General features: G+C 49.0%; 1 protein-coding gene across 3 annotated transcripts in view; it reads left to right on the top strand.

Moving 5' to 3' along the window:
• Positions 1 to 1,833: 1,833 nt before the first annotated feature.
• The window catches only part of LOC121285965 (apoptosis-inducing factor 3), a 136,152-nt gene continuing 120,020 nt past the window's right edge, over positions 1,834 to 17,965 (top strand). For all 3 annotated transcript variants that reach the window (XM_041202955.1, XM_041202954.1, XM_041202956.1), the window contains exon 1: positions 1,834 to 2,108. The gene's annotated coding sequence lies outside the window, so the exon portion shown is untranslated. The remainder of the gene's footprint in view (positions 2,109 to 17,965) is intronic.

The raw sequence follows: 17,965 nt of genomic DNA, 5'->3' as shown, positions 1-17,965 counted from the left end.
TTTACACAAGGTTTCCCTAATGTGTGGCTGCTTCTCTCATCCACTCCCCCACATGTGCTTGTGCACTACCATCAACCGGAGGGCTGCCCTGGCACACCCCCACCTCAACACGCCTCAACTGGAGTGCTGCCTTGGCACACCCCCACCACCCACCTTTCCTAAACTGCAGGGCAGCAATTACCCCGGGCACCACACTGCCAGTCAGTCAGGAAAAAGCGACTTGCCTGTCCCCTCGCTTGAATGTGTGGCGCCTCAACCTTGAGGCCCAGCAGGTGACCCTCACTAGCGCTGTGCAATGTTACTGTGCATTCACCTCCGAGTTGCCCTTGAAGTGCAGCTTGCCAGGTGCACCCCTTATAAATGCTGTTGTGATGGCACGCCGATGTGCTCAGATGATCCAGCACAGGGGATGATTCCGACATGCTGAACTTCTAATGATATGCTGACACTGCCCAACGTACAGCTATGGGAAATGAGGCCAGTCATTGACGGGTGGAGCGGAAGGTCGCAAACGACAATGTGAAACAGATTTTTGGCCTTCCCGCCATATTGTCAACTCAGGCTCACCATGACACCCACCACCAACAGGAAAGGACAATTCCATCCCTGGACTTGAGCACAAAAATGTGGGCTGACACTCCAGTATGATACTGAAGGAGTGTTGCACCACTGAAGCTGAGAGGTTAAACCCAAGGTCTGCCCACTGTAGGGGGACAGGGTGGCATAGTGGTCATGTTGCTGGACTTCTAATCCAGAGGCTCAGGCTAATGCTCTGGGTACCTAAGTTCAAATCTCACCACAGCTGGTGGAATTTGAATTCAGTTAATAAATCTGGAATATAAAGATAGTCTCTGTAATGGTGACCATGAAACTATCATTGATTGTCATTAAAAAAAAAACCATCTGGTTTACTAATGCCCTTTAGGGAAGGAAATCTGCCGACCTTACCTGGTTTGACTTACATGTGACTCCAGACCCACAGCAATATGGTTGACTCTTAACTGCCCTCTGAAATGACCTAGCAAGGGCAATTAGGGATAGTCAACAAATGCTGGCTTTTCTATGAAAGAATAAAGAAAGGTGGGGGTAATAGATACCATGGTGCTATTTGAAGAAGAACAGGGGAGTTCTGCCTGGTGTCCTGGTCACAGCTGCCAGGCCATCATTGTGGAGTGTAGGAGGGAGGAAGCCGTTCCACAGGTACAACCCTCTGGCACCCATGGCTCTGTGTCAGGGGAATTAAAGGAGATGCCCTGCTTGGCCTTGGCAGGGTGCCCATTCTGGTGGCATCAGCAATTTGCCTCTAAATGGAGACTTACTTGGTAACTACCTGCATGCCACTGTCATTATTGTAAAATTCTTAGAACCACAAGCAGTCAGAAACTCCTCTTTAACTGCAAGTCTGATCACAAATCTGTATGGAAACAGGCAGGCAGAGTGATTGACAGCTCTCAAAGATTGTTTCAACCCTTTCCCTCACTGATACTGCACTTTTGTTGCTAATTGTTCCACACTGCAGTATACTTTCCAACACCCCTCCTCCCCCTCCACCCTCATTTCCCATTCCCCACAGTCCTTGATGAGAAGTAGTGAAGGGACTGTAAAGATAAGAGCTTCCCACCTCGAGAGGCAGCCTTCGATATCACAAAGGCATTTACTCGGTAGCTTAATGAAGGTCGTGCCTCAGGCTGGAAGGGAGAAACTATGCGTCAGCCTTCCTGGGGACAGTGTTCAGCTGCCAGGATCTTGGAAAAGAGGGAGGGGAGGGGCAGGGAAGAGAGGAGGACTGCTTCTCGATTCGTGCTGCGCTAGCATCCTGCTACTTCATCAATGCTGCATGCTGCTGAGGGCTGGCTGGCAGAGCTCCCTGCTGCATTCCACTTGCTGGTCTTTCAGTTCGCCTCTGCTGCGGAGACTTCAGTCTCATGTGATTATCATTCAGGAAATTCCTTGGCAAATGTTTTTACTACCAGAGTGCCCACAAGCAGAGGAAGACAGAGAGCCTTTTTTTAAACAGCAAAGATAAAGGAATTCTGCACCTTGGATCCATTTAAGAAAAACATTGGGAAGTATTTTATAAACCACTCTGCATTGTTGCTTCAACACAGGTAAGTATCACTGCACTTGTATCCCTATAGATATCAGGTGTCGGTCCTCAGTTGTGTTTAACCCAGTCCCTGTTAGGCAAGCAATGCCTCAAAACTGGCTTTTCAAAATTCTCCTTGCTGGTCTCTATATTCATGTGGCTGGCAACAAGAAAGAGCTTGAATTTCAGAAATATTTGTAGCCTTGCAACCTCAAAACCGAGAAGGTTCCCCTGACTGTACTGTGCATGCCAGCAGTCTGCTTTAGGATATAGGTTTTGTCTTGTAGTCGAAGCACTGTAGCTCTGTGTCAGCAATATTGGAAGGTACAAAGCAGAATATATCAGGCTGTGTTTATGTGGACATGACTGTCCAGTGAGCTGAGATTTTATTTGACCTCTTTGCACTCAACACTTAACTGCTGCTCGGATTTTGTGGTGAATAGGATCATATGGGCAATTCCTTGATTATATGGACCTATTTAGTTGTATTTTTAGATTGTTTATGTTCCAGCTCTGGGCTGCACGGAGCTGGTTTGCATTTTCAAAGAGGTGCATTAACCGTTTGGCTGCTGAAAAGCTTTTCAACACTCAACGTAGAGGATAACTAGGCAGCTTGCATGAGTCACATAGAAGGTAAGAGTTAGTGGGTCGTGGATTACACAGATGATAGTACATAGCCAACACTGTTATAATGGTTAGCCAATCTGTTTTTTAGTCAATGTTGGTGAGGAATAGATACTGGCCAGGACACAGGGGTAACTCTACTCCTCTTTGAATAATGCAGTGTAATCTTTTATGTCCACCTGAGAGGGCCTCAAGTTAACAAGTTACCCGCATGGGCCCCAGCTATGCCTGTCTCTTTATGGGGTATGTGGAACATTCCTTGCTCCAGTCCTACTCCGGCCCCCTTCCACAACTCTTTCTCCGGTACATCGATGATTACTTCGGTGCCGCTTCATTCTCTTGTCGGGACTTGGAAAAATTTATTAATTTTGCTTCCAATCTCCACCCCTCCATCATTTTCACGTGGTCCATCTCTGACACTTCCCTTCCCTTCCTTGACCTCTCTGTCTCAATCTCTGGTGATAGACTGTCCACCAATATCCATTACAAACCCACCGACTCCCACAGCTATCTCGACTACAGCTCCTCACACCCCGCTTCCTGGAAGGACTCCATCCCATTCTCTCAGTTTCTTCGCCTCCGTCGCATCTGTTCCGATGATGCTACCTTCAAAAACAGTTCCTCTGACATGTCCTCCTTCTTCCTTAACCGAGGTTTTCCACCCACGGTCGTGGACAGGGCCCTCAACCGTGTCCGGCCCATCTCCCGCGCATCTGCCCTCACGCCTTCTCCTCCCTCCCAGAAACATGATAGGGTCCCCCTTGTCCTCACTTATCACCCCACCAGCCTCCGCATTCAAAGGATCATCCTCCGCCATTTCCGCCAACTCCAGCATGATGCCACCACCAAACACATCTTCCCTTCACCCCCCCATCGGCATTCCGTAGGGATCGCTCCCTCCGGGACACTCTGGTCCACTCCTCCATTACCCCCTACTCCTCAACCCCCTCCTATGGCACCACCCCATGCCCACGCAAAAGATGCAACACCTGCCCCTTCACTTCCTCTCTCCTCACCGTCCAAGGACCCAAACACTCCTTTCAAGTGAAGCAGCATTTCACTTGCATTTCCCCCAACTTAGTCTACTGCATTCGTTGCTCCCAATGTGGTCTCCTCTACATTGGAGAGACCAAACGTAAACTGGGCGACCGCTTTGCAGAACACCTGCGGTCTGTCCGCAAGAATGACCCAAACCTCCCTGTCGCTTGCCATTTTAACACTCCACCCTGCTCTCTTGCCCATATGTCTGTCCTTGGCTTGCTGCATTGTTCCAGTGAAGCCCAACACAAACTGGAGGAACAACACCTCATCTTCCAACTAGGCACTTTACAGCCATCCGGACTGAATATTGAATTCAACAACTTCAGGTCGTGAGCCCCCTCCCCCATCCCCACCCCCTTTCTGTTTCCCCCTTCCTTTTCTTTTTTTTCCAATAAATTATATAGATTTTCCTTTTCCCACCTATTTCCATTATATAAAAAAAAATTATTTTTTTTTACATCTTTTATGCTCTCCCTACCCCCACTAGAGCTATACCTTGAGTGCCCTACCATCCATTCTTAATTAGCACATTCGTTTAGATAATATCACCAACTTTAACTTTAACACCTATGTGTTCTTTTGTACTATTGTTGTTGACATCTTTTGATGATCTGCTTCTATCACTGCTTGTTTGTCCCTACAACCACACCCCTACTCCACCTCTCTCTCTCTCTCTCTCCGCCCCCACACACACACCTTAAACCAGCTTATATTTCAACTCTTTCTTGGACTTGAACTCAAGTTCTGTCGAAGGGTCATGAGGACTCGAAACGTCAACTCTTTTCTTCTCCGCCGATGCTGCCAGACCTGCTGAGATTTTCCAGGTAACTTTGTTTTTGTTTTTCCTCAAGTTAACATCCCATCCAAAAGAACTGATGACTGGAGATCAGAAGGACGCCAGTGGAATTTCAGGGCTAGTAGGGAATGAATTACATAGGAAATAACCCACAAGCAGCAGTGAAGAACTGCAATAATAGCTGGAAGATTATATAGAACACAGCCAGTAGTTGAATCCTGAGATTGAAAGATGACTGGCGGGAAGTTATAGGGTATAGGGCAGGGAGACATGGGAAGAGTAATAGACATTTGGCAGTGAGTTACAGATAGGTAATAATCAATTAATTACATGAAGGACAATAGACAATGAGCTGCATGAAGAAGGAGCTGCTGTCAACTGTACAGAGTACATGCTCCACAGTCAGTTCCTTGAACAGTAATAGACAGCTGGCAAAGTTATCTGAGGGGAAAAGACACCTGGAAATGGGTCACAGAAATAATAATAAACATTTGGCAGCGAGCTGAATTGAGGGCAATAAATGCCTGGCAGTGAGATAAATACACGGTAACAGTAGGCACCTGGCAGTGAGTAACAGAGAGGATAACAGACAGCTGACAGTGCATATTGGAGCAGTGGCTGAGGGCTGGAGGATTGCAAGTTCACAAAAGGGCAAGGGGATAAACCTGCTGACTACAGGTAGGTCAATTGTGGGAAGACTACTAGAGACCATTGTCAAGGACACAATTACTTTTCACTTGAATAGATGGGACAGTGAAGTAGAGATTAATGAACATCTGGCAACGAGTCACACAGAAGCTGATAGGCATCTTGCAGTGAGTTACACAAAGGGTAATAGACAGCTAGCTAACAGTTACAATACAGTAACTCAGTGCAGTGATATTGGTGATTTAAGTGCTGAACCTTGCTTGGGTCTGAGAGAGTGATTCGTATTTTCCAGCAGAGATGTGTTATTATTCAATAGATATACCAAAGTTTCTTTAATGTGTTGGTGTTGAGGCATATTGGTGCCTGCCCACTATTGTAGGTACTGTACTTTCTTAGTAACAGCCAATTGAAGCAAGAGTTGGCCAGGAAACAGGCCATCTCAAATGTAAACTCATTTTTTCTTTATCCAACAAAATTAGTTGCTACAAATTTCTAGTGAAAATCACATTTTTGTCCCATCTGAATTGGATAATTTGAACACATTTCCCATAGTAAAATTGACAGTGTGACCCATTGTCAGCCTCCTCGTATACCCAGCTTCATTTGAAACAATTTAACTTATCCTGCTAAAGCTGTGAATTCGTATAATTCTGTCTCTGTAAAATTAGTCACCAGAGACATGCTACAAACTACTGTTTATGATGTTAGCCTTTATTTCAAAAGGGTTAAAATAGCTGAAAGTCATCCAACTGGTTTTAAAATAGCAGAGTCATCTAGCCAGTTTTCAACCAGAGAGAGATGAAATTGTAGAATCGCTAAATATTTCCAATTAGGAACAGCTCCCTCTGATGGCTTAGTGGGTAAATACATAAAGGGACATAAACACTGAACCACACAGATCAATCTGTCACTGGTATGTGCTGAGTTAGATCATAGGAAGAGTCAGCATGTAGCACCTTTCTTGATCAAAGTTCTTGCTAAGTTGTGCGACTGCGCGGCCATACAGCAGGTTGGAAGGCATCATGTCGGCCTGGCTCTGTGTCTGCATGGCCACACAAAATAATTTAATGGAACCGCACATTGGAAATACAGGCCCCGTGCAACAACTATGGCCGGGATTTTCCTTGCCCGCCGATGTCGGGCATGCTCAGTGGCGTGAGCAGACAATATGGCGTGATCAGTTTCACGATGGTGTGAAAGCAGTTTGCGATCGTCCGCTCAGCCTGCCAATGGCGGGCCCTGTTTCTTGCCATCGGACATCGGGAACCTCGCTGTAATACATCAGCATATCATTATTAGGCTTGCCCGCAAGAATTGTCCCTCACCCCTCCCCCAGTGGATCGTCCACCCATGTCGGCAGGGAAGCATGATGGTGTAGAACACATCGTGACAACTGTGATGTGCAGAAGTCAGGACTTGCCCGCCAGGGCCTTGCTCACATCGCGGACATCCGAGGAGCCCGACACCAACGACACACTGGAGGAACGTCAATGGCATGCTGAGGGGGGAAAGGGTGCAGAGGGGGGAAGGGGTTTTGGGGGGGAAGGGGTGTGGAGGGGGGAAGGAGTACTGAGGGGTAAAAGGGGGAAGGGGTTCTGGTGGTGAAGGGGTTCTGGGGCGAAGGGTGTGGAGGGGGTAGGGGTGTGGAGGGGGAAGGGTTGCAGGGGGGGAAGTGGTGTGGAGGGGTTAAGGGTTGTGAAGGGGGGAAGGGGTGCGGAGGGTTGGCTGTGCAGGCGAATGTGCATGAGATGGGGTCGGACAGGTCCATGTCTGCCTCCTGGAGAGTGAACTGAGGGTGGACGTGGTGTGGAGGAAGGTTGAGAATGACCAAGGGCAGAGTGAGGTGTTAGGGTGGGAGGGTGAGGGTGCGACACTAGCCATAGAAGGGTGGTTGGTGGGGACCCAGAGGCGGACATGGACCCTGGGGGTAGGAGGAGGAGGTCAGGAGGTGAATGTGGATGGGGGTGGGATTTTTGAGAAGGAAGGGAACGTGCACATTCACCTGGACATCCCCGAAGGGAAAGGGTTGTGGCTGGTAGGTCATGGAGTGGGAGGCGGAAGGTGATGCCGGTGGGGGGGTTAAACTGTCATGGGGGAAAGGAAATGGGTGACTGGAGGAGGGGAAAGGACACAGGAGTGAATGAAAAACCAAATCAATACCATGCTTGCTAAATCGAAAGTGAAACGAGAGTCGTGGTGGGCGAGAGCAGGTGCTGCATGGGAGTGAGGTCAGTGGGTGGGCGGAGGTGCAGGTCAGCTCAGATGGACAACTGAAAGTGAACCCCAGCAGGCAGCATAGAAAATGCTCAGGACAGTGAGATGATTGTGAAATGGGAAGGATCCGCTTGCACAAGGCTCCAAAATGCCCTGCCACACACACACTTTTCCCTCCAGGATCACTCGTGGGCCGGCTGCTCCCTCTGCAGTGACGGGTCTTCTGGGCTGCTTATTTCCAGCTCTCCAATGGAGGGGGAGACCTCTTGGCTGCAGATGAGGGTATGGATGGAGCTGAAGGACTGGCTAGCTGAGGGTGTTAGTCCCTTGGCAGAGCTCTCTGTGAACTGAAGTCGAAATAATTAGTGCATGGCAGCAGAGTCAAAAACAGGAGAGAGGGCACTCACAGTTGCGTTGAGAGAGAGATGATGCGGTACAGGATCCTCATGTGGATGTTTGCCACCGACCTCGCTGTCACCATAGGCACAGTCCACATCCTCACCAGTCAGCACGATGGCACACTCCTCAAAGTGAGTGAGGGGCCTAATGTGAGCCACTTCACCCCTGGTCTGGGACCTCTCCCTGCTGACCTAAGACAGCTTCTCCTGCATGAAAACAGACGGAGAGAGTGTGAGCAGGACACATGGCCCTGTGAGGAATGTTTGTGTGGTGAGCGGAGCCATAGACAGGATGAGGATGTGAGCTCAAGAGGATATGAGCCTGATGGAGATGTGAGGGTGTGTGTGAAAGTTAGTGGTGTTGCCCCTTGAGGTGTGAGATCCCTGTGGATGTGTGATGGGTTCGTGAGTGTGTGAATTGAGAGTGATGAGATGAGTGACTTAACCTGGCGGAACAGATGAGACCATTCATCCTGTTGTGGCATTGGATGGCTGTCCTGTTTTGCAGTGCATTGGCACTGACCACCGCCCCCCAAGCCTGCGGCCAGAGCGGGGTTAGAGGGCATTGCAGCAGGTCTCCACAGCATCCAAAATGCGTTCCAGTGACACGTCGCTGAACCTGGGGGGCCTACAGTCTTTTTGCCTTTCATGGGCATGTTCCCTGCAGCAGTCATGGGCTGGAAGCACTGAGATGTGTGCGCATGGCTGGAATTTAAATATTGCGCCCGGCGTGATGATGTGGCGAGGTGATGGCGGGCAAGCGAATCGGAGCCCACCCATCATGGAAACTACGTGTTTCCCGGGAACGCGCAAATAAAATGGTGGGTTTGGGATGGTACACTTGGGATGGCCTGCACTTAGTGAAAATCTGGGATGATTCTGCCCTATATTTTAAAGGGAATATTGTTCATGACCCTATAATGTTCCAAAGCACCTCACAGCCAAAGGAGTATTTTAAAGAGCAGTCACCTTTGTGTTCAAATTCCTCCAATGGCCTCATCCTTCACTACCTCTAGCCTCCCCCTGCCCTGCAGTCCTCTGAGGTTTCTGCGCTTCTTCAATTTTGACGTCTTACACATCCCTGATTCCCATCACCCCACTATTAGCAGCTGTCCTTTCATCTTTAGTCGATCTCTCATGATGCTGTTCAATAGCCTGCGGTCTGGACTGCTGCTGTGATGTGAAGTTGCTAACTTGTCCTGTCCCTTAGGTTAGGAGGAGAATTTTTACGTCAGCATGTGAGGGCGGGCCCCACACGCTGACGCGTTAAATGACACGCGGTGACGTTGGGTGTGCGTCTGGACGCGTCATTACGATCTCTTATTCTTGGGGGTGGTGCACGCCAAAGGCGGCTGTGTGCCCACCGAACTATCAAAGGCCTGTTAAGGCCATTAATAAACTAATTTAGGTAATTGACAGAGCTGCCCATCCAACCTTAAGGTAGGCGGGCAAACGAAGAGACCAAGCGGCCTTCGCATTTTTCAGGAAACTTCGCCCACGGGCGGGATGAGGTTTCCTGAAGATTTTATAAATAAATAAATAAAAGTTTTCACAATTCATAAACATGTCCCAGCTCAAACTGTCACATGAGGGGACATGTCTAAATAATTTTAATCTTTCTTTTTTTCAGTCTTTCAATCTAAACTTAATCTCCCTGATGCAGCTCCATGCCTCAGGAAGATTTCTGCGCTCTTTCACGTGTATGTGCGAAAAAGCACAGGTCCCAACCCTCCCTCCTCCTCCCGTCCGCACAGGTAGTGCTCAGTGTTACTGGGTGTGCGTCACACTGGGCGAGCCTTAATTGGCCAGCCCGGTAAAATGGCGGCACGCAGCCAACTGCGGGCAGCGACCGATAGGCAGAAGGTTCTGCCCTTCCAATGGGCAAAGCCAGGTCATTGTAGCTGGCTGTAAATTTCTGAGGTCATTGGCAGCACAGTTGTAACTGATTGGAGATTTGAGGCTCTAGAACAATGATTCATTTTCCTTCTCATTGTTCCTAAGGTTATACTTCATCCATTAAAAAGTCAGAAATGTGATGTGGAAAAATGGTTTCTCTGAGTGGTTTCAATTTTAGAAATTTCCAGACTGTTACCTCAATACCCTGAGCCTTGTGTACTGACAGTGTTGATCATGGGAACCTTCGGGGACACAAGACTTGAATCTCTCACACAGGAAATCATCGTTAAAGACATTTCATTTGCAGAAAATACAAGCGCAGTGGTACATCTAATTATTTTCCCGTGGGCCTTGTATTTTTAATGACCTTATAATTTTGCAAAACTCATTTCCACTAGCAGATCTCTCATGATGCTGCTCATAACTAGTCTGCGGTCTGGACTCCTGTTGTGACGTGACGTTGCTAACTTAGCCTATCCCTTGGTGGGAAACCCAATAAGATAGCCAAGAACAATTGCGGAAATATCTGAATTTGATTGGTTTAGCTTCTGCTCTTCTGGGCGGGTTTCACAGGCTGCTCATACTTGATTCGTTGCTTTCAGAGTTCTTGACGTGCTCCTATCTTTTCCACTGACTTCCTTTGCATTTGATTTAAAAGCTCGCTGTCAATTCAGTTGTGATTTTCTCCTACTTGCGGCATTTGTATTTGTACAAAGTGTAACACGCAAAGAGTGACACCAAAACTGTATTGTGACGGGCAAGTTTTAGGGCTTGATTTTTAGCCCTGCCAAAACCAGGATCAGAGGCAGGTGGGTGCTAAAAATAATGCATGCCAGTTCCCTAGACAGTTTACTAGATTGATACCTGGAATGAGTGGGGTGTCTTATAAGGAAATGTTGGACAGACTGGGCTTGTTTCCACTGGCGTTTAGAAGAGTGAGAGGTGATTTGATTGAGGTATACAAGACCTGAACGGCCTTGACAAGGTGGACGTAGAAAGGATGTTTCCTCTTGAGGGTAAGTCCACAACTAGGGGGCACTGTTTTAAAATTGGGGATCGCCCTTTTAGGACAGAGATGAGGAGAAATGTTTTCTCTCAGAGGGTTGTGCGACTTTGGAATTCTCTGCCTCATAACGTGGTGGAGGCAGAGCCATTGAATATTTTTAAGGCAGAGGTAGATAGATTCTTGTTAGGCAAGGGAATTAAAGTTATCGGGGTTAGATGGGAATGTGGAAATCGTAACACAAACAGATCAACCATGATCTTATTGAATGACGGAGCAGGCTCGAGGGGCCCAATGGTCTGCTCCTGTTTCTATTTCTTATGTTTTTATGTTCTTTAACATCTCCTCATACAATGCACCCCTCCTATATTCACCTAAAGCAAATCCCAAGTATTTAGATGGGATTTTTTTTTCACATTTGAGATTTCTACCCAGACTAATCCTTAATCTAGCTTGCACCCTTCCTACAGAATCAAACTTCGTTTTATTTCCAGTTGGCCCTCACAAAACTGGCAGCACTAATTCATATTCTCTCCCTTTTGCCTATTAACCTGGATGAATCTCCATCCTCTGGGTTTCTGATACTCCCACCAAATTGTTCACCCCTACAACAGTCATTTTTAAGCATTTTAGAGAAAAATGTCTTCCCCGTGTGACACCAACATCTACCAGGCTGCTGTCCCTTTTGGTCATTGTGTCCATACTCAGCTCCCTACCACTTTCTACCCTACCGTCTAACCCATTTGGAATGCTATTGTAATCTTGCCCTCCCCTCCCCACACCACCTATCTCCTTAAATTATTTTCAACTGCTGCCTCAATATTCCTTGCAAATCTCTTTCTTCTGGTTTAATTTAAGTGCAGCTCATCTACCCCTGCACCATTCCTTTTTATTTGGATGATGTCACTGCAGAGTGCTTATGACACTGGCCCCTGAAATCCTATGGGTGATAGTTCTCCCGTCGGAACATTCTGCACAGGACCAGCAGAACCTGTGTGGAAATGGTCTAACTCGTTGAAGACATAGAGAAGGTGTTTTCAATAGAGGATGCACCCAAAACTAGAGACCAAAAATAAAAATGATAATCATTAACAAATCCAATGAGGAATTCGGGAGAAACTCCTGTGGTGGAACTCGCTACCATGTGGAATTATTGAGGCAAGTAGCATACAGACATTTAAGGGGGAGCTAGATAAGTACATGAGAGAGAAATGAATACAAGACTATACTGATAGGGTTAGATGAAGAAGAGTGAGAGGAGACTCATGTGGCACAATCATGGGCACAGACCATTTGAGACAAATGGCTTTTTCTGTGCTGAAGGTTCTAAATAAAAACGTTTGCTTTATTCCATTTCTCTGGGTAATTCTGCCAGTTTCCCACTGAAGTTATGACAGGAGAATGGGAGACTGAGGACCTGAAAGACAACACTTTCGCTTTTTCACAAAGGCTATGCGGTAATCATTCCTACCGCTCTTGCTGCAAGAGGTAGGCTTGACAAGGGGAAGGATCAAGTAGCTCACTCCCTCACATTGATTTCTTCACCCCATGATGCAGGCCCAATTTGCCAGCTATGAATAGAAAGATAGATTTGGATTTATATGGTGCCTTTCTCAACCTCAGGATCCCAAAGTGCTTTTCAGCCAATGATGTACTATTTGAAATGTAGTCACTGTTGTAATATGGGGAAAACAGCGAGCAATTTGCACAGAGCAAGGCCCTACGATAAACAATGAAATAATGGCCAGATCATCTGCTTTAGATGGTGGTTGAGCGATAATTGTTGACCAGGATAACTCCATATTTTTCTTTGAATAGCAATGTGAGATCTTTCACATTCATCTCAGATAATGCAGCACTGCCTCAGCTCTGCAGTGAAGGCTCGAGTCCCTGGAGCAGGGCTTGAATCTACAACCTTACAACTATAGTGACAAGTGCCAGGATTTTCTGGTTCTGCCTGCCGCGGGATTGGAAATTCCCGCCCGGAGTCAACAGACTTGTAGCCAGCCCATCAAATTTTCTGTCCCTCCCACGACGATTAGGCCACGGGAAGGACTGGAAAATCCCGGCCAAGAGTGCTACGACTGAGCTACCACTAACATCTTTATTTGCAATCAGCCGGCTCAGTCAGTGGTAGAAAAGCAAAACACTACAGTTGCTGGAAATCTGAAATAATACAAAAAACAAAATGTTGGAAACACTCAACAGGTCAGGCAGCATCTATGGAGAGAGAAATAGAGTTAACATTTCAGGTTGAGATGACTTTTTATCAGAACATAATTTATCAAACAACTGTGGAACTAAACCATCTGCATAAAGACACAAAAATAAAGATGCAACACAAAATATATATGTGTGTGCATGTAGTTATCAATATACATAGATACAGAGATACAGTTCCTTGTGAATATTACAAATATATAAGCATAATCCCTGAGTATATAATACAAACACAGGAAAAATTGTGTTGTTATAATCTGTCTAATAGAGTAGATAAAAATATCTTGGGTAGAATTTCTGTCAGGAATCTTCTGACCTCCTGCAGCAACCTGGGTGGAAGATTAGCAGAAACCCCAGAGAAGCAGCCATTACAGTGGGGAGGATTGAGAATTCCCATGGAAAGTAATGCCCCTTGCTGCAGGATAGAGCACCATGGTCAGTACTGGTACGAGTGGACATTCCTTGGTGGTGAATATTGAAGTACACCAGAGGACTTTACATGCACTTGCTTACTTCAGTGATTCATTCAAGTGGTGTTCACTTGAGGAAACCTAATTTGTCAATTGAAGGAGCCCTTGGTGAGCAGGATGCTTCCTTAACCTTGATTGTCCTGAAGAAATGAAACTTCATGGGGCAGAATTTTCCCATTGGCATGCAGGGGCAGGCCCCACACACCAACACATAAAATGATGCGCGGTGACATCAGGCAAGCGTCCCGACATCACCCCGCGCCATCACGATATTTCGGTGGGTGGGCGCGCGATGATCTCTGATGTGCGCCCGCCATTAATTGACAGGTCACTTCAGGCCCTTGAAGCGCCAATTGATGGCGATTTTTCGGTGCCCGTGTGATCTTCGGGTCATCGCACGAGTGCAATGGGCAGGTGGGTAGGAGACATTTGTATAAACCTCATCCACGGGCAGGATAAGAGGGGTCAGTGGGGTCGTGAGTGTGCTCTGTCAAATTATTAATTTGCAAAGTTACTGATACTTGCCCGTGTGATCTGCAATACTTCAAAACACATACCAGCTTTTTGGACTGGACTCACAACCTTCAGGTCAGCACTCTGCAATGAAGAACAATTTTTGGGCCTTCAGGTTTCAGGAAGCCTTCCCTTAGCCTGGGAATGGGAGTTGAACTCTCCACTGGAGGCACCTTCTCTGAGGAGGAAGGGAGGGCCAGAAGGAGGAGGAGGCCAGGAATGTACTGGGGACCTCCAGGGGACCACCTTTGGCAGGAGAGGCGCAGCCACAAGGGGCACAGGGCCAAGAGGTAGTCCAAGGTGGAAGGGGCCGCAGAAGACGCCACTATCCTGCTGCCAGGGCATGCAGGTGGCGAAGCAGCTACTTCAATATGTCTGAGGTGCAGTGCCAAAGGAGGCTCAGTCTCTCAAGGGAGACAGTCAACTATATCTGTCAGATGATTGGGCCTGAGATTTCCGCTAACTGTGTGGGTGGGCACCCCATGCCAGTGGCTGCCCTCAACTTCTATGCCTCTGGCTCCTTCCAGGGCTTGGTGGGTGATCTTTGCAGTGTCTCCCCATCAGCTGTCTACATTTGTGTCAAGAAGGTTACAGACGCTCTGTTCAAGCGTGCATTGACCTTCATCCAGTTCCACTGGGACCAGGCAATCCAGACACAGTGAGCCAGAGGCTTCGTGGCCATTGCTGGCTTGCCCCGCATCCACGGTGCAATAGACTGCACACATGTGGCCATCAAGGCACCAGCGGGTGAGCCCGGTGCCTTCGTCAACAGGAAGGGCTTCCATGAACGTGCAGATAATGTGTGATCACAGGATGCTGATTTTACAAGCCTGTGCAAGATACCCAGGCAGCTCCCATGACATCTACATCCTCAGACACTCCCAGGTGCCGGGGCTCTTCAGTGCTCCAGCCCCGGCTTGATGGATGGCTGCTGGGTGACAAGGGCTATCCCCTCAGAAGGTGGCTCATGACGCCTCTCCGCCATCCAAGAACAAAAGCTGAGCAATGGGTACAACAGGAGCCAAGCCTCCACAAGGGCTGTGGTGGAGAGAACTATCGGTCTTGTCAGGATGCACTTCCAATGCCTGGACCGCTCAGGGGGTGCACTCCAATACCTCCCAGATCATGTGTCACTGATAGTAGTTGCATGCTGTGCTCTCCACAATCTTGCGCTGGGGAGGGGGGACGCTGTGGACAATGAAGATGTAGACGCAGTGGCTGCAGCTGCACACGGTGAGTCCAGCAGTGAGTCTGAGGATGAGCACGCACAGGGAAATTCTGAGGGGGTAAACACTGACCCGGGCATACTGCAGGGAGGCAGGGACACCCGAGAGGCTTTAATCCAACAAATCTTCAGCTAAAGCACCACATATGGACCTCCAGGACAAGCCTGGGAGCAGGCTCCATACTCGATATCTAAGTGCAAAATCTGCCTGGATAGAAACATTAACTAAGGGCCTTGTCAATGAAGCTGAATGTCCCACAAAACACTCATAACATTATTGGTAACCATCCACCTGCAGAAGAAAAGAGGCACCCTCAGCCATGGTCACATGTCTGAATTTAATGGCATAATAAAAGGAGCTTAAGAGAACAAAATGACAATGGTGTTCAACATCACACCAACTCATAAAGACCTCATTGCAGGCCAAAATCACCAGTGAGAAACCTGTGGTGTGCATAAGGTGCCTTATGTTTACACTTACGGGTGCTACATCTTGGTACTGCCCCCTCTCTGGCATTGGCATCTGAGGCAGCCTGCCCACTGTGCTGTCCTGTTGGCCTCGATGACCTTGGTGGGCATCCTCTGGCCTGTGGAGCCTGTGCTGGCCCTACCTGGGACAGAGCTGCCAGTTCCACAGCTGGCATCTCCCCAGTCGTCGCAGCCTCATTGGGTGCTACTGTCACTGGCAGAGGGGCAGAGGAGCTGCTGCCCTCATCTGGAGCACCCTGAGAGGAGCCCACAGAGACAACAGGCAGCTGCTGCGCCGACATGAGGTCACTTTGGACCTCCCTGCTCACTGTGGATGGATGGGCACCGAGCTGGGAAACTTGGTGCCCAGACCATCTCCCACACTGGCACTGACCAGCTGAGGTCAATGCCAATGTGAGGGCTTGCTGGTCCGAGCACATCCCCAGGAAGCCCTGATTGGTCTTTTGGAGGAGTCTCTCCATGAGAGTCGCCACTCTCTCCATGGAGGGTGCATGGCGCTCGGCCATGAGGCTCATTGCATTGGCGATGGTCCACATAGACTCCTCCACCATTGACACCAAGCCAAGCATAGCCTTATGTATCTCCCCCAGATGCTCCTGCACACCTGGCCGCATTTCTTGCATTTGCTGTGTCGCAGACGACTCCAGAGGCACATCATCAGCCACCGACTGAGCATGTGCCTGGTCCCCTGCAGTCCTCTGACCGCTGGCGCCATGGGCTCTCTATGTCTCCGCCAGCTCCTCCAGTGACTGTGATGTGCCCTCACTGCTGTGCCCCAGGACACTAGCCGATGATCTAATTCCTACCGAGGTGCTAGTATCTGCGCTGGTGCCTGCCTGGCAGAGATGGTGTGATGCTGGTGAGTCCGAGACTTCAGGGCCCTCAGATGTGAGAAGGGGGCCCTCAGGTGTGAGAGGGGGCCCTCAGGTATGAGAGGGGGCCCCTGTTGCTCCTCCTCCCGGCCCTGATCAGCTGATGCCGAAAGGAAGAACAAGGACATTTGATTAGTTAACGTGGAGACAATGTCAATGTGCATCCCTGACCTCCGGATCATTATGCGCTCATCCTTCCATAAGTAATGGTCAAGACATGTTGCAAACTTCAATCACTGAACATTCAGCAGTGCCATGGCTGCTGGGACACTAATGGTGACCTCAGTGCTGGGTAAACATACCTGCCCGTGGATCCCCAGCCTCTCCGACACTGGTGGACTTGGGCGCATGGCGCCTCTCCAGATCTAAGGCCTCCTGCTCGAACCGGCTAAGCATCACCACCTGGGCCAGCCCTCTGCCAGTCCTTACCCGCTCGGTGGCATTATGAGCATTCTTCTCCTGAAAAGGAGAGAAAAGCATTGATTAGTGCAACTTGTACCTGGACTCTCTTTGCGGACAGCCCACCCAACCAGAGTGGAACATTGCAGGGCTCCAGTGCCTCCTCACCCAGCAGCTGCCGAACACTCACACAAAGATGCCAGGCCTGTCCCCAACCCCCAACCCCTTGGCCAAAAGCTGCCTACATCACATTTGACATCACACAGTCTAACCTGCCATAGCAAGGAGGTGTAAGCACATGGAACGCAAAGGACAGCAGATCGATCGGTGCCCCCGCACCTTGAAGCCCCCCTCCCAGCCTGTCATCACCCTGACTCTGACATGTTTTGCAGCTCCAGTGCTGCGCCCAGGTGCAGCTCCTCCAGGTTGTCCCTAAAACAGTAATGTGAGTCTCAGTGTACCACATGCTGCGGGTGCAGAACCCATCTCATCACCACCCTCTCAGGGTGACCTCCGCATAGGCAATACCTGCTGGTCCACCCAGCAAAGGACACATGTCATCAATGATTCAATGCAGTCACTACACTCAGACTTGGGGGAGGAGAGGGGCCAGGGGGGAAAGCCTACCTGCTTGGTTAAGTGACCAATGCCAACATGGTACTCACCCTTCCCGAGCTCAACAAGTCACTGAAGCGCTTGCATCACTGGATCCAGGTGCGCTGCACCATGTCATGGGAGCTCACCATCTCCGCCACCTCCTCCCAGACACGTTCAGTTATATGGCGGGGGGGGGCCTCCTCCTGCCATCCTGGGGTCCGAGGACCTCCCACCACGCTGCCACCTCCTCGAGGAGGGCAGCAAGGCGATCATTCGAAAAATAAAGGGCACAGTGCCCCCCTGTCCTACCCTCCTGCCTGGCCTGCTCACCAGCAGTGCTCTGGGGAGTCCTTCCACTGGCCATGTTTGACAGCCTTTGAAAGGCTGCAGCAGCTTTTAAAAACAGGCCGCCAGGTCACCATCGGACCCAGCGGTCAGTGCAGTCCAGCTGCCGCCAGCCCACTCCCACTGCCC

The sequence above is a fragment of the Carcharodon carcharias genome, chromosome 13 (assembly GCF_017639515.1).
Source record: "Carcharodon carcharias isolate sCarCar2 chromosome 13, sCarCar2.pri, whole genome shotgun sequence".
Lineage (NCBI taxonomy): Eukaryota > Metazoa > Chordata > Chondrichthyes > Lamniformes > Lamnidae > Carcharodon > Carcharodon carcharias.
Note: the sequence above shows the minus strand (reverse complement) of the source record. Positions and strands in the feature narration are given on the sequence as shown.